Source organism: Triticum urartu, chromosome 1A, assembly GCF_056163025.1.
Source record: "Triticum urartu cultivar PI428250 chromosome 1A, HENAU_Tu73, whole genome shotgun sequence".
In the NCBI taxonomy this organism is placed as follows: domain Eukaryota; kingdom Viridiplantae; phylum Streptophyta; class Magnoliopsida; order Poales; family Poaceae; genus Triticum; species Triticum urartu.
The window spans coordinates 322269160-322291075 of NC_141873.1; positions in this window are offsets into that span (position 1 = coordinate 322269160).

Here is a 21916-nt window from a genome sequence, read left to right on the forward strand (position 1 = left end):
GAAACTGGATCCAGGTCGGGGGTAGCTTGTTCTCTGCTACAGGATGGCGCCGGCGGAAGTCAAGGGCGATGGCGTGAAGGCATGGAACTCCGGCGAGCATCGGGAAGGCCGTGAATGGGTAGATCGGGCGCGGGGCAACCCATTCCCGGCGAAGGGGCGGCTTGGGGCGGCGCGAGCGCGTAGATCGGGGCGGCCATGGTGTTCCTGCGAGGTGCATGGAGAGAGAGAGAGCTCGTGAGGGAGAGCGAGAGCAGAGGAGAGAAAGGGAAGGGAGAGGCACGGGGCCGGCCTGCTGGAGGTCTCCGGCAAGATCCCGACGGAGCTCCGGTGAGCGACGGCGGAGAAGACGACCGGCGACGGGCTGGATTGGGAGGCGAAGCAGGCGCGCTCGGGCGCGCGGGATCGGGCCCTGGACGGCCTGGGATGGGCTCCCCATGGGCCGCACGGGCCGGCGGCGGAGGAGAGGGCTGCAGGGCGCGTGGCACGCTATGAGTGGCTGCGGGCGGTGGCGCGGCGCGAACATGTCCGGTGGCGCGATGAGGAGGGAGACTAGGGTTTGTATCGCGAATTTCGGGAGGGGAGCACATATTTATAGGTAGAGGGAGCTAGGAGAGTCCAAATGAGGTGCGGTTTTCGGCCACGCGATCGCGATCGGACGCTCTAGATGATGGAGAGGGTTTTCATGGGTTTTGGGCCAAATTGGAGGGGTGTTGGGCTGCAACACACACGAGGCCTTTTAGGTCCCTCGGTTAACCATTGGAGCATCAAACAAAGTCCAAATGGTACGAAACTTGATAGGCGGTCTACCGGTAGTAAACCAAGGCCGCTTGGCAAGTCTCGGTCCAATCCGGAAATGTTTAACACCCGCACATGAAAAGAGGTAGAAAGGAACACCGGATGACATAGGAGTGCCGGATTGCAAAACGGACAACGGGGAAAATGCTTGGATGCATGAGACGAACATGTATGCAAATGAAATGCACATGGTGACATGATATGCAAAGCATGACACGCAAGCAAATGACAACACAACAACATTGAATAACTGGAGGACACCTGGCACATCGGTCTCGGGGCGTTACAGTACCTTACCAGCCCACCAGTGATGGTAGCTCCGCGTCCAAGGGAGCCCCTGGTGGTCTACCTTGCGGCCACCCACTACTCCGCTAGCGCAGCCCTGGTGGCGGTCAAGGAGGAGCGCCGGACCAAGGCCGCAGCCACCGTCTGGGCTAAAGCAAAGCAAAGCCAAGAGGGCCTCGCGAGGACCACGACCGCAGCCGGAGGGGAACCGTCGCAGCAGGAGAACGCACCCGGGGCAGGAGAGGCCTCTTCAAGCGACCAAGCACTAGGGTTCCACCATCTCAGGAGACGGCTCGACCTCTGGAGGATGCACGCTGTGCCAGCACCCTCAACCTCGTCGAGCATCCCGTGTATTTCGTCAGCACAGTGCTACGGGACGCAAGGGTGCGGTACCCCATGCCTCAAAAACTGCTCCTCGCGCTATTAGTGGCCTCACGCAAGCCGTGGCACTATTTCCAAGGCCATCCCATCAAAGTCATCTCAGCATACCCCTTGGAAAGGGTACTCAGGAGCCCCAACTCAGCTGGAAGAGTCGCTGAATGGAACATCGAACTACAAGCATTTCAGCTAGAATTCAGTACGACTAGAGTCATCAAGGGAGCCGCACTTGCGGATTTCGTGGCAGAATGGGCAGAAGCACCGGGTCTCAAGGCAGGCGAGGATCGATCACTTTCCCCGGGAAGTAAGGCACCAGACGAATGGGTCATGTACTTCCATGGGGCATTCTCCCGACATGGCGCAGGAGCTGGCGCAGTGCTCGTATCCCCCACCCAGGACAAACTCTACTACGTCGTGCAACGCTGTTTCCAGCACGGAGAAAAGGTCTCCAACAACATAGCAGAGTACGAAGGCCTGATAGCAGGCTTGAAAGACGCAATCGCCATAGGGGTAAAGCACCTCATCATCAAGGGCGATTCGCAGCTCCTCGTCAACTTCTCCAACAAGATATATGAACCAAAGGATGAGCACATGGAAGCCTACCTTGCTAAGGTTCGCAAGATGGAGAAGCAGTTCTGGGGGCTGGAGTTGCAGCATATGCCTCGCGCCACCAATATAGGAGGCTACCTCAGGAGCCTAGCGTCTTCAAGGAGCGGCTCTTCAAACCCTCGGCGGCACCGTCACTATCAAGCATGGCGCAAGCAAGGGAGGAGCTCCCTCAGCCGCCTACCTCGGGAGCTCTGGCCTGCGGCGCAGCTTCAGGGGCATGCCTGCTCCTGGCGTTAGAGTCTCAGAAAGGGTGTTGGATCGCAGAGCTCAAGAACTACTTGATGCAAGGGACCCTGCCGGAGAGCGAGGAGGAGGCAGAGCGTGTAGCGCGGCAGGCCACGGCTTACTGCATCAAGGATGGGGAGCTCTACCGGAAGCGACCAAATGACATGTCCCTACGTTGCATCTCCAGAGAGCAAGGGAAGGAGCTGCTGGCGGACATACATGGCGGAGACTGTGGGCACCACTCATCGTCGCGAACCCTCGTCGGCAAGGCGTTCCGCAGTGGATTCTACTAGCCCACAACACTCAGCGACGCCGTTGAGCTGGTAAAGTCTTGCGAGGCCTGCCAGTTCCACGCTAGGCAGATCCATCAGCCGGCGGGGGGTCTACAGACTATGCCCCTCTCGTGGCCATTCGCAGTTTGGGGGCTAGACATTCTGGGCCTGTTCCCTCGGGCGCTAGGGGGCTATCGCTACCTCTACGTCGCTGTGGACAAGTTCACCAAGTGGGCTGAGGTTGAAGCTGTCCGCACCATCCCAGCAGGCTCCATAGTCAAGTTCATCAAGGGTCTCGTGAGCCGGTTTGGGGTGCCTAACCGCATCGTCACCGACAACGGTTCACAATTCACCAGTAATCTCTTCAAAACATACTGTGCTAACCTTGGAACGCAGATATGCTACGCTTCGGTGGCGCACCCCCGGAGCAACGGCCAGGCCGCGCGAGCCAACGCGGAGGTCCTGAGGGGCCTCAAAGCCAGGACCTTCAAGAAGAAGCTGGAGGCTTGCGGCAGGGGCTGGTACGACGAGCTCCAGTCCGTGCTGTGGTCTATCCGCACAACCGCAGCCAAGCCGACTGGCAAGACCCCGTTCTTCCTCGTCTACGGAGCAGAGGCTGTCCTTCCTCACTAGGTCAGGCGTCGCTCCACGCGGGTCCTGGCATTCGACGAGACACAGCAGGACGCCATGCGGGGGACGGATCTTGTGCTGGGGGAGGAACACCGTCGAGAAGCCGCGCTACGAGCGGCAAGGTATCAACAGACGCTGCGGCGATACCACTACCGCAACATCCGCCCCAGAACTCTTGAGGTAGGGGACCTCATGCTCAGACGGGTTCTCTCCAGGGAGGGGCCGCACAAGCTCTCTCCCATGTGGGAGGGCCCATTCAAGGTTGTTCATGTTTCCAGGCCTGGCTCCGCGCGCTTGGAGACCCCAGAGGGGGTACCCGTCCAGAACGCGTGGAACATTCAACATCTTCGGAGGTTCTATCCCTGAGCGAGGCTTAGCGCCTATGGAAAGGCCCGGTGCCTGTGAAGCTGCCGCATTTTGGGAAAGGCCCGGTGCCTGTGAAGAAGGCCAATGCCTGTGAAGCTGCCGCATTTTGGGAAAGGCCCGGTGCCTGTGAAGCTGCCGCATTTTGGGAAATGCCCGGTGCCTGTGAAGAAGGCCAATGCCTGTGAAGCTGCCGCATTTTGGGAAAGGCCCGGTGCCTGTGAAGAAGGCCAATGCCTGTGAAGCTCGCCGCCCGTACACTCTCACGTAATAATGAGTGGGGCTGTACACGCCCCGAAGTCTCCGGAGTGCCGCCCTCGGGCCTCGGGGGCTCCCGCACACGCCCAGTGGCAGCACTTAGCTCCGCGCTGGTGAGAAGACGTCGAAGACTAGAATAGGTGCTGGACGAGGCTTTTTCATTTGCTTTCTACAGTTGGCTTGTTCGTTCCTGTTTGAAGTTTTACTAGAGCTGTTGCCGTCCCAGGCTTCTGACTCTTTGTCTTTTTCACTCGCTTGCCTCATTTTCTCTCGCAAATGTCGCGAGGGAGGTTCGCGGGCGCCCTCGCGAGTGCTTTCTGCCCCGATCGTTTGAAGCTTTCCTGTCCGGGTCCGCTGCGGGAGCACCCCTCCCAGTCCGTGCCCCACGGGCATCGCGACACGAGTGCAGGACCTGGGCCGATTGCCCTTGCAACCAGACCAAAGGCTACTCCTCCTGCTAATCCTTGCAGGACATGAAGCGCGCGGCGAGGCCGCAGCCTCGGGAGGCGAGGACCGCGTCAAGCCCCATTGAGCTAAATAATTCCCGCACATGGGCATGCGGCACGGAAACATAACGCATAAATAGCGGAAGAAGCACAATGATTAACAGCAACAATTCTAACACGCCCCCGTAGGGCCCTATACTACCTTATTTTTCTGTGCAGGGAAAGAAGAAAAACAAAATGGGCAGGACTTGCTCGGCACCAACTTGCAGCAAAAGCTCGAGCTACATCTGGGGGTTCAGGCGGATCCCTCCTCTCGCTTCACCGGGGCGCGAAGGCGGGCTGACCCACTACCTTCACCTAGGCGGGCGCGACGGCGCGGAGGCTGGTCGCGGCCACCGCTGGAGGAGCTGCTGCCTGAGAAAGAGTCGCCGAAGCTTGGCGAGCCCCGAGCGCCGCCGCCTACACGCCTGCCGCCGTCTTCATCCTGGTCAGCACTGGTGCTGGGCAGGCGGCTGCGGTCATCGTCTTCGGGGCAGCACCCAGCACGGCGACCGTCTTCCCCGAACACCCTCACGTAGAGGGTGGCGTCGCCATCGAATTTGAAGTGCAGGGTGCACCACCGGCTTAGGCCACGCGCACAGGCAAACGTTTGCCAGCCGCGGGTCAGGACCGCATCCCCAGAAGCGGAGACCTCCAGCGAAGCCCATGAGGCCCTGCTGCAGCAACCATCAGCCTGAAGCCAGAGGCCGCCCCAAGCGCCGGCCGGCAGTTCACCTACGAAGGAATGGGGGAGCCAGAGCCAGGTACTGGTCGGGTCCGCCGACCACACGACGAACTCTGGCAGCACCTCCGCCGAGCGAAAGCGCAACCTGGGGGGCCTCGCGGCCACGGCGTGCCTCCCATTGGCAACCGGGCGCTCGCCACCTCGCAGGGAACCGCCTCCATGGCCAAGGGAAGGCACTACGAGGACCGTGGGGTTCTTGCGAGGGCGGCCCCGGCCATGCTTGGTCGGTGGGGAGTCTGGCCCTGCGGGACAAGCTTTTCCTTTCTCCGTGGGCGAGAATCTCTTTGGCGGAGCCATGGGAATGGCGAGTAGCCAAGAAGAAGAAAAGGAGTAGCAGGAAGGGATACACTAACGAGGCTCGCACGGTCCCGTACTTATAGCTGCAGAAGTCCAACCACCGACCACCACGATTGCAGGTAATCATGACCCATTTCTCTACATGCAGGGACTTTCCAAGTCATGCGGTTGCCGAGGAATCGTGGGGAAGCGCATACGCCCATGACAAATCTGTCGCCACACGGCGCCCAAGACCGCAGGCTATTGGGGGCCCGCGGCGCTTCACGCTTGCCCCTTCACTTCTCTACTAGGCCCAGCCCGGGCGCGCCTCGGGACCAGGGGCTACTGTCGGCGTTCTGGGAACGGGGTCCCCAGACTTGCCTGCCTGTGGCGTAGCTCGAGTGGGGGCCCAGTGCGGCCCAGCTTCATCAGCTCAAACTCAGGACCCTCGCGAGGGGCCAAGCCTTGCGGGGCGGACGACAGGAAGCTTCCTCAGGAGCAGCCATATAAAGCAGGCTCGCCAGGAGGCGGAGAGATCAAGGCAGGGGCACCTCGCAAGGAACCCGTGACGCAAGCCATGACGATCGAGATCAGGCGGGCGCCAGGTGGGCACTGGCCTGTGCAGTGTCCTTGTTTCCCCTTCGGTGCAAAGGGAACAAGCATAGTCCAAGGCATCGGGCAAAGGTTACCGTTCTGGTGCAACGAGACCAAGACTAGCAGAGCGGCAGGAAGGAGGTCATCGTGGAGCCCAAGACGGTGTCATCACCAGTGCTTTTGGCCGCCGAAGACCACCTTTGGTCAGGATAACTTGTACTAGATGTTCCCCTTCAAAATGGCCAATTGTTGGCACCCTTCCCGCTCGCATTTCGGGAAGAGGACCAGGGCCTCTATAAGTAGGACTAGCCACCATAGAGGGAGGGGGATCGAGACCAAGTATAACATACCACACCAGCTCAAGAACACCTCTCGCGAGGCCGTTCTTCCCCCTGTATTGTTCATCATCAGCCCCCGAGGCAATCCACCACACCACACACTGGAGTAGGGTATTACACCACATCTGTGGCCCGAACCAGTATAAACCTTGTGTCCTTTGTGTGTTCTTCTTTCCAGCCTAGATTTCTTGCGAGCCATAGTAGCGCGAGTCGGTAGGGGAAAGATATCCGTGCACACCCAGAGTTCGAACCTTAAGGGTCTGCCGGAACCCGAAATCTGACAAAAATGGCAGCAAAATGAGCTTGGACTCGGGTTTGAGCTGGATATTCATGTTTGGGGGAGGAAGGAGTGTGTGGGTGAAAGGATAAGTGGAGGAGGGCCACCGTGGGCTCACGAGGCAAGGGGCGCGCCCGGGGGGGGGGGGGGGGGTAGGGCGCGCCCTCCACCCTCGTGGGCAGGTGGTTGACCCCCCTACTGTGTTCTCAGTGCCAAATATTCTCAAATATTCCAGAAAAAATCATATTTAAATTTCAGGGCATTTAGAGAACTTTTATTTTCGGGGTATTTTTATATTGCACGGATAATCAGATAAGAGATAGAAAAATACTATTTTTATTTTATTTAATATAAATAACAGAAAGTAAAAGTGTGGTACAGAAGGTTGTTTCTTCTAGTTTCATCCATCTCAAGATCATCAAAATGAATCCACTAACAAGGTTGATCAACTCTTGTTAACGAACTTATTCCGAATAACATGGAACCGGAGAAATTTCGAATAACACTATGTTACCTCAACGGGGATATGCACATCCCCAATAATAAGAATATCATATTTCTTCTTGATAGTAGGAAGAGGAAATTCAAAACTTCCAAATATAATCGATGGAATTTTTCCAATAGAGTTGATACTATGAACTTGAGGTTGTTTCCTCGGAAAGTGTACCGTGTGCTCATTACCATTAACATGAAAAGTGACATTGCCTTTAGTGCAATCAATAACAGCCCCTGGAGTATTCAAAAAGGGTCTTCCAAGAATAATAGACATACTATCGTCCTCGGAAATATCAAGAATAACAAAGTCCGTTAAAATAGTAACGTTTGCAACTACAACAGGCACATCCTCACAAATACCGACAGGTATAGCAGTTGATTTATCAACCATTTGCAAAGATATTTCAGTAGGTGTCAACTTATTCAAAGCAAGTCTACGATATAAAGAGAGAGGCATAACACTAACACCGGCTCCAAGATCACATAAATCAGTTTTAACATAATTTATTTTAATGGAGCATGGTATAGTTGGTACACCGGGATCTCCAAGTTTCTTTGGTATTCCACCCTTAAAAGTATAATTAGCAAGCATGGTGGAAATTTCGGCTTCCGGTATCTTTCTCTTATTAGTAACAATTTCTTTCATATACTTATCATAAGGATTCATTTTGAGCATATCAGTTAATCGCATACGCAAAAATATAGGTCTAATCATTTCAGCAAAGCACTCAAAATCCTCATCATCCTTTTTCTTGGATGGTTTGGGAGGAAAAGACATAGGTTTCTGAACCCATGGTTCTCTTTCTTTACCATGTTTCCTAGCAACAAAGTCTTGCTTATCATAACGTTGATTCTTTGATTGTGGGTTATCAAGATCAACAGCAGGTTCAATTTCTATGTCATTATCATTACTAGGTTGAGCATCATCATGAACATTATCATTAACCTTATTACTAGTTTCGGGTTCATTACCAGATTGTGTTTCAGCATCAGAAATAGAAATATCATTTGGATTCTCAGGTGTTTCAATAACAGGTTCACTAGAAGCATGCAAAGTCCTATCATTTTTCTTTTTCTTCCTTTTAGAAGGACTAGGTGCATCTATATTATTTCTCTGAGAATCTTGCTCAATTCTCTTAGGATGGCCTTCAGGATACAAAGGTTCCTGAGTCATTCTACCACCTCTAGTCATAACTCTAATAGCATTATCATTATTCTTACTATTCAATTCATTGAGCAAATCATTTTGAGCTTTAAGTACTTGTTCTACTTGAGTGGTAGCCATAGAAGCATGTTTACTAATAAGTTTAAGTTCACCTTTGACATTAGCCATATAATCACCCAAGTGTTCAAGCATATTTGAATTGTATTTCAATTGTCTACCAAAATAAGCATTAAAATCTTCTTGCTTAATAATGAAATTGTCAAACTCATCTAAGCATTGTCTAGCAGACTTATAACAAGACCATGAGTTTACCTTTACTACCTGTGTCGGGTTATCAAGACCATGAGTTTGTTCAATATTTAAAGGATTAAGATCATATGTTTCTTCAATAGGCGGTAAATTAAGACCATGTATTTCTTCAATAGGTGGTAAATTCTTAACATCTTCAGCTTTAATACCTTTTTCTTTCATAGATTTCTTTGCCTCTTGCATATCTTCAGGACTGAGAAATACAATACCGCTCTTCTTCGGAGTTGGTTTAGGAATAGGCTCAGGAATTGGCTCCGGAGGTGTCCAATTATTTTCATTTGTCAACATATTATTCAATAGAATTTCAGCTGCATCCGGTGTTCTTTCCCTGAAAATAGAACCAGCACAACTATCGAGGTAATCTCTAGAAGCATTGGTTAGTCCATTATAAAAGATATCAAGTATTTTATTTTTATTAAGAGGATGATCAGGCAAAGCATTAAGTAATTGGAGAAGCCTCTGACGAAGCTATGTACCTAGGGTAGGGTCATGGATCTGTCCAAGATGCCCTCCCCAAGGACATCTCGAAAAGAACCAGAAGCAGTCGGAGAGAAATCATCATCCACTCGACCATGAAGTTATGTTCCACTCAACAGCCTTGAAGGCACTTGACCATGCGAACAACCATTCGACTGTTAGAAGATGTGAAGACACTCACTCCGCAACGATCGAGATTTAAGTCAGAGCTTTATGGTCATTTATAGCACTTTACTCCGGACGTTACCAGTAACGCTCCTCCTTTATGAACATTGAACCCTGTGTAACGGAGGGGAGCTGGGGTCCTGGCGCACTCTATATAAGCCACCCGTCTCCTCTGGGACAAGGGTTCGCACCTTTTGTAATTCACACACGTCTATCCAGTCGACTGCCTCCGGGCTCCGAGACGTAGGGCTGTTACTTCCTCCGAGAAGGGCCTAAACTCGTAAAACTCGCGTGTACAGCTCCTCCATAGCTAGGATCTTGCCTCTACATTCCTACCCCCCTATTCTACTGTCAGGCCTAGAACCACGATAGTTGGCGCCTACTGTGGGGCAAGGTGTCTTAGCGACTTGTTGGAGAAGTTGCAATTTTTCCGATCCCCTTCATCATGGTTCTAGGCAGAGGTTTGGCTGAGGGCCGCGAGATCCGTCTCGGCGCGCTTGTGTTTGTCGCCGACGACTCCGCTTGGCTTCAGGAGGCTCCACTCGACGTCGACGCACTCCCCGCCCGCGGGGCGACGCACTTTCGCGCGTGCGTCCGCGGCATCCTCCTATGGCAGCCGTCAACTCAGTATCAGTCGGCTCCAGCAGCTTTCCCCCTCCCCGCGGCCCGCCAGAGCAAACGTTCCGGTCGGTCGAGGCTTCAGCGGTGGGTGAGGCATGCGGTGGCCCGCCAGTCCGCCACCCCTCAAGTCACGGCAATCGAGCCTGACGAAACTCTATACGGCTTGTTCGATCTGTCGACTGGCTCCGTAGAGACTGCATCCGAGTGCGACAGCAGCGACCCAGTGGCAGAAGTTTTGATGGTCAATGGACCACGCGGTCCTCTTGGCTTCGCCCATGAAGACGGAGGTGATGGGGACGGCGATCCATCGCGCGTTCATGAAGAGTACCGCCCCGAACCCCTCTCTTCACAGCAGAGAGAGGAACTTCGTCACCGGAACGTGGATGCACTGCATACTCCTATAGTTGGAGAAACTCCTGAGGCCCAGGCCTTGGAGCAGGCGCGCTTAGCCAACTTGGCTGAGCGCACTCGACTGGAGAACCTCCAGCGCGCACTCGACGATCGCGCTCGGGAGCGTGCTCCCGAATCCAGTCGACGCCAACTTTTTCCACCTCCGACTCAGGTATATCAAACCCCGATCCAGAATCTAGCAGCTGCTGCCCGGATAGCGGAGTCAATCCAACCTTCCTAGTCAGAAGTTGGCCAAGGTCTGGTGCAGATCCGAGCTTTGCTCCGGGCGGCGGGAGAACAGAATACAGCCATATCTCAATCGCGGAATAGGATCCATAGCAGATCCGTGGTTGCAGACACAGTTCAGTCGGCCCATAGCCCAAGATTTCTCCCGAGGCGTGAAGGACGTGGAGGTCAACGAGATCAGTACAGAAACTGTGAGCAGTATGATCGCCGAGTCGATTGCGATGATCATCGTCGAGTGCCCATGTCTCCCCCAAGGAGTGGGTTGTACGTGCCTCGACAACATGAAGACAGGCTCCCTCACAGTGTTGGGCGAGGGATTCCAGTCGACCCCAGGGAGCTAGGCTTTGATGCGAGATCTATTCTCATTCAGGGCTTGGTCGACAGAAACATAGCTCACTGATAGGGCCATGACAGGGATCCGCAAACCAGCAGCAGGGTGCATGTCTCAGGTCTAGAGTGCTTCAGCAGTGATTCCCCCCAACTTCAGGTTGGCGACTGGAGTCAGTAAGTTCAATGGTGAGTCCAAGCCTGATTCTTGGCTTGAAGACTATCGAGTGGCTGTCCAGATTGGTGGCGGCAATGATGAAGTGGCCATGAAACACCTTCCTCTGATGTTGGAGGGCTCGGCTAGAGCATGGCTGAATCAGTTGGCACCTAGCAGCATTTATACTTGGGAAGATCTCGCCTGAGTGTTTGTCAGAACATTCGAGAGCACTTGCAAACGGCCAGCAGGTTTGACAAAATTACAGTGTTGTGTTTAGAAACCGAATGAAACTTTGAGGGATTATATCCAGAGATGGATCACCCTGCACCACACGGTGGAGGATGTGTTTGATCATCAGGCAATTTGTGCCTTTAAGGAAGGTGTTAGGTATCGGGAGTTGAATCTGAAATTCGGTCAGACAGGAAATATGACTCTGACTCGGATGATGGAGATTGCCACCAAGTATGCCAATGGTGAAGAAGAAGAACGACTCCGGAGTGGCAAGCACAAAGCAGTCGCCCATGAAGCCGGAGGAGGAAACTCCGGACGGAAACAGAAGCGCAAGGCCGAGCCAGCTGCTCCTGATGAACCTTAGCCGTGGTTCAAGGAAAGTTCAAGGGGAAGCCCAAAGGGCCGTGGAACCCCAAGAAAGTAAAAGATCAAGATGGAAATGACGTGCTGGATCTGCCGAGCCACATCCACACCAAAAAAAGATGAAGAGGGTAATTTCATTTATCCGAAACACACCACTCGGTAGTGTCGACTCCTAATCCAGCAATTCTGAGAGAAACAGCCCAAGGAAAAGGAGAAGGAAGCAGACAAGGCGGAGGGTGAGGAAGAAGATGATGATGGTTATCCCCACGTGAATTCCAGTCTGATGATTTTTGCTGACGTTGAGAGCAAGAGTCGACTGAAAGTCATCAACAGAGAAGTGAACATGGTCGCTCCGGTGACATCCAGTTATTTGGAGTGGCCATAGACTGCCATCACATTCGACCAGTCTGATCATCCAGCGCACATAGCTACCCCTGGGAGGCCAGCACTTGTCGGTGTACAGAAAGATGGGTACACTTTTTGTACCCCTATAACTGTGCACGGGAAGTCCGAGCCACGGGCACCACCACACTGAGCAAGGCAAGGGAGGTGAGCCAAGGTAAGGCCGAAGCTCAGGAGAAGCAGAACGACGCCAAGACCAAGACCACAAAGAGCAAAGGGGACGAAGCGGACTCCCCCCTGGCAAGATCCTTGCCGGGAGGCGGTTTTAGCAAACCCGGCAAGACCCTTGCCGTGGCAGCTCGCCCCACACCTACGGAGTGAGTCACCCTTGAGTCCACTGCCGCCATTCAGAAGATGATGATCCTTGGCGGGATCCCAGCCAAGGAGGACCACAAGGCCCCCGGCAAGAGCCTTGCCGGGGATGACAGCAGGCGCCACGGCAAGACCCTTGCCGGGGCCCCGGCAAGGCCCTTGCCAAAAAAACCTGTTGGGCCACCATTAGGCCCACGCCAGTCAAACCTCCACCGCCGTTCGCATGCAGCCGCTAACCCAACCAGCTGGGCAGGCACCTGCGTGGCAGCATGCAGATCTTCGTGGAGACCCACCACTGCGCCACCTCAGCTTCCTGCCTGCCTACATGGCACCGCGGGCGCCGCTGGCCAGGGCGTGTGTCGACGCGAGAGGGAGCGGCGACGGACGAGACAGGGCTCTCCCCCGTCCCCGATAAAACAAGGACACCTGGGCAAGACGCATTAAATGTGCCTTGTCATGTAATGCGAGGGATAACCTCACATCACTATTCCCTTTCCACGTCCTGCGTGCGACTGTGGCGACCCCTTTCCTATAAAACGAGGCCCGAGGCGACCAGGAGGAGGATTCGGCTTTTTGGAGCTCCTCACACCCCATAGCTAGCTCAAGAACACAGATATACAATCCACCAAAGCAGGAGTAGGGTTTTACGCATCCCCGCGGCCCGAACCTGGATAAACAAACCGTGTGCTATCTGTTTGATCCGCTCTTCTCATGACCCCGCGCCCCGCAACCGTAGTAGGGATTCTTGTGATCCCATAGGTGTCGTTCCCACCGACATCATTGGTGCGCCAGGTAGGGGGCGCAGTTGTGAGAATCGGCTCTAGTAGTTAGCCCGGCACTCCTTCATCATCGTGACCCTTGAAGAAGAAAGGAGGCCAGAAGATCGACACTCAAGCGATCGCAAACAGAAGCTAAGTTGCACTGAACCCTTATTTGTGCTACCCTTCTTATTTGAGGTTATTCCCCCCGGAGATATTTGCTTTGTATGAGAAACCTGCATGCCAGGGGGCTCTACCACGATCGGCAACGCCCTTGCCCTGTTTCGAGTCCGCTCAACAGCTCAAGCGGCTGCGTCGAGAATGGCAGAGTAGCCTTCCGCGACCTGCAACGCCCCCGATTCTGACTCGAGTCAAGCTTGACAGTTCGAGCGGCCGCGTTCAGAACGGAAAGGTGGCTCGTCCGGCAGCACGCGTACCCGGCTGGCCATGGGGATCCGTCCCCAAAACGCCGCTAGGGGCTTCCATGCCGGCAAGCCTTCCCGATCGACGTAGGGCATGCATACAAAGAGGAATCGAACGGGGAAATAACATGCATGAAAATTAAGAGTACTTCAAAGTTATATTACATCACATTATAGCTGCGGTTCTAACTAAAGATAAAATTTGTCTTGGTCGGGAACCCGCAGCGGCGAAGAAGAACGGGATGCCTAATCCCGGCGCTGGCCTTCCACCCTCTTGATTTCGTCAAAGCAGTCGGTGATGGGCTTGATGCACTCCTTGAGCACCGTGAGGTCAGCACCATCCGGCAAGCTCTTCATCGCGGTCGCGAAGTCAAGATCGGGATTCCAGTACGCCGTCTTGGTGAGGACCTTGGTCACGACCCTCCGGCAAAGTCGCCGGGCCTCCTCGGCCAGCGTGGCCGTCCTGTTGGAGTGAAGATACGCCAAGGCTCTGAGGACGCCCTCGAAGAACAGGGTCAACTTGGTGTTGACGGTCCCGCTGCGCTCAGAGGCGTACCTCACGTGTGGCATCCCCATGGTAGCCAACTGCGAGGTGACCCTGCCGGCGACCTCCTCCAGGCGGCTGATCCATCTGTTCTCGCTCGCCACATAATCCTGGTGGGAGGCGGCCTCGTTCGCCCGCAGCTGCTTCTCCTCCTCCAGGCTCCTGGTCAAGGTCTCCTCCCGAGCCCTGCTCTTCAACAACATCTTCTCGAGATCCTCCATCTTCAGCTTGAGGTCTCTGACGGAGTTTTGCGCTTCGGAGTGCTCCCCAGCCCTGCTGATGACCGCTCCTTGCGCCTCCACCAAGGCGTTGTTGAGCATGCTCTTCTTGTTGGACAGCTTGAGGGCCTGCTCCTTCAGCTTGTCTTGCGCCACCTCCAGCTCCCTTACCTTGCCGGCATGGGCCAAAGCCTGGGCATCGAGTGCCTCCTTGTGCCTCTGCTCCATCTCGCGAGTCCGCTGCGCGACAAGGGCCTCGAGCTCCTCATCCTTGCCACGGAGCGCTGCGGCAAGCTTCGCCTCATGCGCGGTGAGGTCCTCTTCCTGGGAATTCAAGGTGGCTTGATGCTGGTTCCGGGCGGCCTCGATCACGGCAGCCAAGTTCGCGCCTTTTCCTGGGCCTTCTCGATGTCGGCCATCTTCATGGTGAGCTCCACATCGCGCTCGGCCAATTTCTCCTGGAAGGCCCTCTGCTCCTCGCGAGCCTGGTGGAACCAGGTCTGCGTCTCGGCAACACGCGCCTTGAAGTCCACCTCCGCGTTGTCCACCGTTGCCATCCTGGACTTGACCTTGTCCAGGCGAGCACGGTAGAGCACTTGGAGCTTCCGGAAATTGGCCCCCATGGCACGGAAAAGCTGCTCTTCTGGAGAACCGTCGCCACCAGCGCCCGACTCATCAACCACCTCGAGCCCGGTGGCGGCAAGCACCTCGCCGTCGAAAACTTCCCCTTCGGCGGGCCCCCGGCTTGACGCCCCTGGGAGGTGGACGAAGAGATCGTTTCCCACCTTCAGATACCTGCCAGGGCCCGAGGTTGAGGAGGAGGGAGGCTGGTCACCCACCACCTCCTCCTCGGCAGAGGCCTTGCCGGCCCCACCGGCAGGTCCACCGCTGGTGCCCTCGGCAGAAGCCTCGCCGGTCACCTTGGCGGCCCCCGCCGCGGTGTCCTCGGCAGCATCCTTGGCGGCCTCCTCAGCAATGTTCCCAGTAACGGTATCCACGTCCTCCATACCTATTGAAGGAGGGCCTGGGCAGCAACGGGAGCAATGAAGCCAAGAAAAGAATAAGGGAAAAACAGAGACGAAGGACAGGCGGCTCACCAGTGCCAGGCTGTGAAGCAGAAGTGCCCTCTCCGCCAGCATTTGGCGCCGTGACAGAGCCACCAGCACCCAAGTTCCCCTCTTCCTCCATGGGTGTGGGCTCCGTGCCTGATGCCCTTGCCGGGGACGCCCCCCACGGCGGCGTAGTCGATGGGGGTGGTGTGTTAGGAGTAGCCCTCTGTGGCTCCTCCTGCTGCCGCTTCCCTCCTGCAAACCCGGCAAGGTCAGCATCATAGCATTGAGCACCTACCATGTGTCGAGTAAGAAGAGGGTGACGAACTTACGCTGGGGGCTGCGTCGGGGGCTACTGTCCGGGCTGCTCAGCACCACCAGTGGTGTCTTTGAAGCCCCAGCCGGGGGCTGGCTGCTCACCGAGGTCCTCGCCCTCTTCACCCTCTAGGCCAACGTCTCTGTCTCCCTACGGAAGCAAAAATGGATCAAGACAAGAGACCCAATTCAAGGAAATGGAAATGACAGTAAGGAACGGAGAACTTACTCGTCATCCGTCTCCTCCTCTTCCACCAGTTTCCTTTTCCTCTCCGGGCTGAGAGGCCCGAGATCAAAAGGGAGCTCTGCATCATCATCCGAGTCGATGCCTGCCGGAGGAGGCGAAGGAGGTGGCGGGGTTTGTGCGCGGCCAGATGAGGAAGGGGCTGTTGTCTTCTTCTTCTCAACGGCCTTCGTCAGCCTCTTGGCTGCCGTGGCCCTCGTGTGGCGCCCAGACCCCTCCAGGGTCAATTGAGGCCGCGCAGCCCTGCCGGGCTGGACCGGCTCACCGGAGCCAGCCCGCCGCGGGACTCGCCCTCTTCCCCTGGTTGGCGTCGAGCCCGCCGCCGCGTCCTCCTCCTCCTCCGATGACTCGTCGGCCGCGTCTTCGACGAGCGGAGATGCAGTGTTGGCGCTGCTGACCTCCTCGGAGGCCGCCGCCCACCAGGAGAGCTCCTCTTCCTCTGCTGCCGTTGCGTCCATGTCCTCCATGCCCCCGGCGCTACCGGCCTCCATGGCAAGCTGTGCCTCCCTCGCCCTAGTGGCGATGTAGTCCAGCTCTGCCTGGGTGGTGTCCATGATAAGCCACCGCTCGGCGTCGGCATTGACGTACACCTCGATCAGGGTGTCAAAGAATTGCTGCACATCCTCGACCTTCGGCTCCTTCCAGCTCGGGACAGGGCCGTGCGCATTACAGTCCGGCATCATGGCGATGATCTCGGACCGACGCGAATTGTTGCACAACGGGACCACCCCTGCTGGCAGCTTGAAAAATGGCCCCTTGAGGGCCTTGCCAACCTTTGCGGCAGCCCTCGCGGCCTTGGCGGTCCGCTCGACCTTGCCATCGCAACACACATCAAGCTGGAAAAGCCACTGGCAGAAGTGGGCATGCGCCAGCACTATGAAGTTGTGATCGAGGCCGGGGCGGAGTCACATAATGTCAGCCGGGTTCGTAAAGAGCCAAGCTGGCCTCCCCTTGCTGTGCAACGGGGCGATCCGGCGGCGAATGAAGTCCGCCCCGATCATCTCAAGGGTGAGTCCAGCCTGGGTGAGCCGGAGAATCCTGGTGGTGGCGACGGTGAGCCTCCCATCGGCGGCGTCGACATCGCTCCAATCGCTGCCGCAGACCGGCGGCACTCGGCGGACCTTGCAGAATTCCGGCGGGTTTTCATCTTCGATCCAGCACCACCGGCCACGCCATTCCTCCCACCTATCCTTCACAGCACCGTCCGGGTACGCCCCCTTGGATCTTGGGATCCAGGTGATGCAACCGAAGACGGCTCCTCCCGGCTGGACTCGAGGGAAGAAGTAATGGCGGAAGAGCGCCGTGTTGGGCTGCACCCCGGCAAAGCCTTCGCAAAGATGCGCGAAGAAAGCCATGCACGCCACCGCATTCAGAGTAAAATCCAAGAGGCGAAAGCCGAAGGTGCGCATAACGTCACAGAAGAAATCGGAGAAAGGAGGGCATAACCCGCAAGAAAAGTAATCAATGAAGGGGTACCGATTTGAGGCGGGATCAGCGCAAGCAGCAGGAATGATGCGCGTCGCCGGGTGTCCCGAATCCTCTCCCCCAGTCTTCATTCCCATAGGGGCTTGAAGGAGGCCCGGAGCTCTTGAACATCAACAGTCGAGGGGAAGAAGAAGGCGGACTTCGTCCGGTCCCCCGACAGCGCGCTCTCCGGCGGCTCCACCGTCCCGGCGCCCTTAGCCACCCCCTTGCCCTTGGCGAATTTGGGAGCCATGGCGACTAAGAAGTTCAGAGGGCTGAGGAAGGGGGATGGCAAAGCAGCGGCGGCGGGCGACAGCGAAAGCTTAGGAAGGAAGGAAGAAAGGGAACGGCGGCTCTGAGATCGGAAAAGGCACGAGGCAAGAGGAGAAAGTGAGCAGCGCGCCCACGGTTATTCCTTCTTATGGGGGAAAAACGCGGGCCGCCTCCTTTCACATTAACTGTGATGTGACGCATGCCCGCGGGAAGCAACCCCACGCATGCCACCCACGTCACACACGCCTCCCCACGCCGCGCCACGCGCGGGAAGCATGGGAAGCGCAGCGCGCGAAGAGACTTACCGCGGTAAAAACCGCCCCGCCTGCCCGCGCACCATTTTTGGGCCTAGCCCAACGACGTGATTGCGCTTACGTGTGGCCCAGGCCCGTGGGCTCCTGTCGGTGTACAAAAAGAGGGGTAAACTTTTTGTACCCCTATAACAGTGCACAGGCAATCTGAGCCATGGGCACCACCACACTGAGCAAGGCAAGGGAGGTGAGCCAAGGTAAGGCCGAAGCTCAGGAGAAGCAGAACGACACCAAGACCAAGACCACAAAGAGCAAAGGGGACGAAGCGGACCCCCCCGGCAAGATCCTTGCCGGGAGACGGTTTTAGCAAACCCGGCAAGACCCTTGCCGTGGCAGCTCGCCCCACACCTACGGAGTGAGTCACCCTTGAGTCCACTGCCCCCATGGGGCAAGGATTCGGGAGACATCCCCGTGGTGGCATGCAGATCTTTGTGAAGACATTCTAGATCAGATACACCCTTCAGAAGATGATGATCCTTGGCGGGATCCCAGCCAAGGAGGACCACAAGGCCCCCGACAAGAGCCTTGCCGGGGATGACAGCAGGCGCCACGGCAAGACCCTTGCCGGGGCCCCGGCAAGGCCCTTGCCAAAAACACCCGTTGGGCCACCATTAGGCCCATGCCAGTCAAACTTCCACCGCTGTTTGCATGCAGCTGCCGACCCAACCAGCTGGGCAGGCACCTGCGTGGCGGCATGCAGATCTTCGTGGAGACCCACCACTGCGCCACCTCAGCTGCCTGCCTGCCTACATGGCACCGCGGGTGCCGCTGGCCAGGGCGTGTGTCGACGCAAGAGGGAGCGGCGACGGACGAGACATTGGTCTCCCCCATCCCCGATAAAGCAAGGACACCTGGGCAAGACGCATTAAATGCACCTTGTCATGTAATGCGAGGGATAACCTCACATCACTGTTCCGTTTCCACCTCCTGCGTGCCACTGTGGCGACCCCTTTCCTTTAAAAGGAGGTCCGAGGCGACCAGGAGGAGGATTTGGCTTTTTGGAGCTCCTCACGCCCCATAGCTAGCTCAAGAACATAGATATACAATCCACCAAAGCAGGAGTAGGGTTTTACGCATCCCCGCGACCCGAACCTGGATAAACGAACCGTGTGTATCTGTTTGATCCGCTCTTCTCACGACCCCGCGCCCCGCAATTGTAGTAGGGATTCTTATGATCCCATAGGTGTCGTTCCCACCGACAGCACTGGTGGTCAACCCGGTGGTCGAAGGCACCCGACTGACAAAGGTCCTGATGGATGGTGGCAGTGGCCTGAACATACTGTATGAAGAGACGTTGAAAGGAATGGGCATTCCGATGTCCAGGCTCAGTGAAAGCAATATGAGTTTCCATGGGGTCATTCCAGGCAAGAAGGCTGCATCACTCGGCTAGATTGATCTCGATGTGGTTTTCGGTGATTCCAAGAATTACCGCAAAGAAAAGTTGACATTCGAAGTTGTAGATTTCCAGAGTGCCTATCATGCCATTCTGGGCAGGCCAGCTTATGTACATTTTATGGCTCGACCATGTTACGTGTACCTCAAATTGAAGATGCCTGGTCCCAAAGGGGTGATCACTATCACTGGTAATCGGAAGAAGGCAGAAGAGTGCTTCCAGAAGGGTTCAAAGATCGCCGATGCACAAATGGCTGTGGCAGAATTGCAAGAATACTAGAAAAATGCAGATCCGAGTGATTTGTTGTGGGCCAAGAAGCCAGCCACATATTAGGCATTCCAGTCGTCTGGTGAAACAAAGTCGATTCACATTCACCCGACAGACCCCAATGCTGCTCCGACTCACATTTCAACCACACTCGACTCCAAATAGGAAGAAGCGCTCATCCAGTTCCTTCGTGAGAACTGGGGCATCTTTGCATGGAAACCTTCGGACATGCTGGGTGTTCCCAGGGGACTGGCTGAGCATTGTTTGCGAGTCGACCCAAAAGCGAAACCAGTCAAAGAACATCTTTGACGGTCCGCTGTACAGAAGAGAAAGGCAATCGGTGAAGAGGTGGCTCGGCTTTTGGTAGCTGAGTTTATCCGAGAGATTTACCACTCCAAGTGGTTAGCCAATGCTGTCATGGTCCCAAAGAAGGACGACTCACTTCGCATGTGCATTGACTTAAAGCATATCAATCGGGCCTGCCTGAAAGATCATTTTCCTCTCCCCCGCATCGACCAGATAGTCGATTCAACTGCGGGGTGCGAGCATTTGTCCTTTTTGGACGCCTACTCCGGGTATCACCAGATCTGTCTGTACGGACTCGACGAGATAAAGACAGCTTTCATCACCCCGTTTGGGTGCTTCTGTTATGTCACAATGCCATTCGGTCTGAAGAACGCTGGAGCCACATTCACGCGGATGATTCAGAAGTGCCTGCTCACTTAGATCAGTCAGAATGTGGAAGCATACATGGATGACATTGTGGTCAAGTCACGTAAAGGTTCCGACCTATTGACTGACCTTGCTGAAACCTTTGCCAACCTCAGAAGGTATGATATCAAGCTTAATCCATCAAAGTGCACGTTTGGAGTTCCGGGCGGAAAATTACTCGGTTTTCTCATTTCCGAATGAGGGATCGATGCTAACCCAGAGAAAGTGGGTGCTATACTCCGAATGAAACGCCATGTGCGTGTGCATGATGTCCAAAAGCTTACTGGTTGCTTGGCCGCCCTAAGTCGATTCATTTCTCGCCTCGGTGAAAAGTCACTGCCTCTTTACCGACTGATGAAGAAATCAGATAAGTTCGAGTGGACTCCTGAAGCTGATGCAGCATTTGTAGAGCTAAAAGCCCTGCTTTCCACCTAGCTGGTGCTTGCTGCCCCAATCAGCAAAGAGCCTTTACTGCTTTATATAGCAGCCACTGGACAAGTCGTCAGTACAGTACTTACGGTCGAGCGGGAAGAAGAGGGAAAAGCCTACAAAGTTCAGCGCCCAGTTTATTATATTTCTGAAGTTCTGACTCCGTCAAAGCAGAGATATCCGCACTATCAAAAGCTCATTTATGGAATTTACATGACCACGAAGAAGGTTGCACACTATTTCTCTGATCACTCTGTTACAGTCGTCAGCGACGCTCCATTGTCAGAGATTCTGCACAACAGAGACGCAACTGGACGAGTGGCAAAATGGGCGATTGAACTCCTTCCCTTGGATGTCAAGTTTGAGGCAAAGAAAGCTATCAAGTCCCAAGCAATAGCAGATTTCCTCGTCGAGTGGATCGAACAGCAACTGCCGACTCAAGTTCACTCAGAGCATTGGACCATGTTCTTTGATGGATCCAAAATGCTGAATGGTTCTGGTGCTGGGGTAGTACTGGTATCCCCCCGAGGAGACAAGCTCAGATATGTCCTCCAGATTCACTTTGATTCCTCCAACAATGAAGCAGAATATGAAGCACTCCTGTATGGGTTGCGCATGGGCATCTCACTCAGCGTCCGTCGCCTTATGGTCTACGCCGACTCAGATTTGGTAGTCAATCAAGTGATGAAGGAGTGGGACGTCAGAAGCCCAGCCATGACTGGTTACTGCAACGCGGTGAGGAAGTTGGAAAAGAAGTTTGAGGGGTTAGAGCTTCATCACATACCCCGACTGAAAAATCAAGCAGCCGATGACTTGGCAAAGATAGGTTCCAAGAGAGAAGCCATTCCCAGCAATGTGTTTTTGGAGCATATTCACACGCCGAGAGTTCAGGAAGATCCTTTTACTGAAGAGCTCCCGCAGCCTAAGAGCGCCACAGATCCGACTGAAGTCGAGGTCCCGGTCGTGGTCGACCTAATCATGGAGGTTCTTGTCATTACTCCAGACTGGACAGTGCCGTACATTGCATACATCCTTAGGAAGGAACTCCCAGAGGACGAAGAAGAGGCTCGACAGATCGTCCGTCGATCCAAGGCCTTTACTGTGATCAGAGGGCAATTGTTCAGGGAAAGCATGACTGGAGTCCGTCAGAAATGCATAACGCCAAAAGAAGGTCGAATGATCCTCAATGACATCCACTCGGGGACCTGTGGTCACCATGCGTCCTCTCGGGCCATTGTGGCTAAAGCATACCGAGCCAGGTTCTATTGGCCATGAGCAAATGAAATGGCGAAAGATATAGTCGACAGATGTGAAGGCTGCCAGTTTTA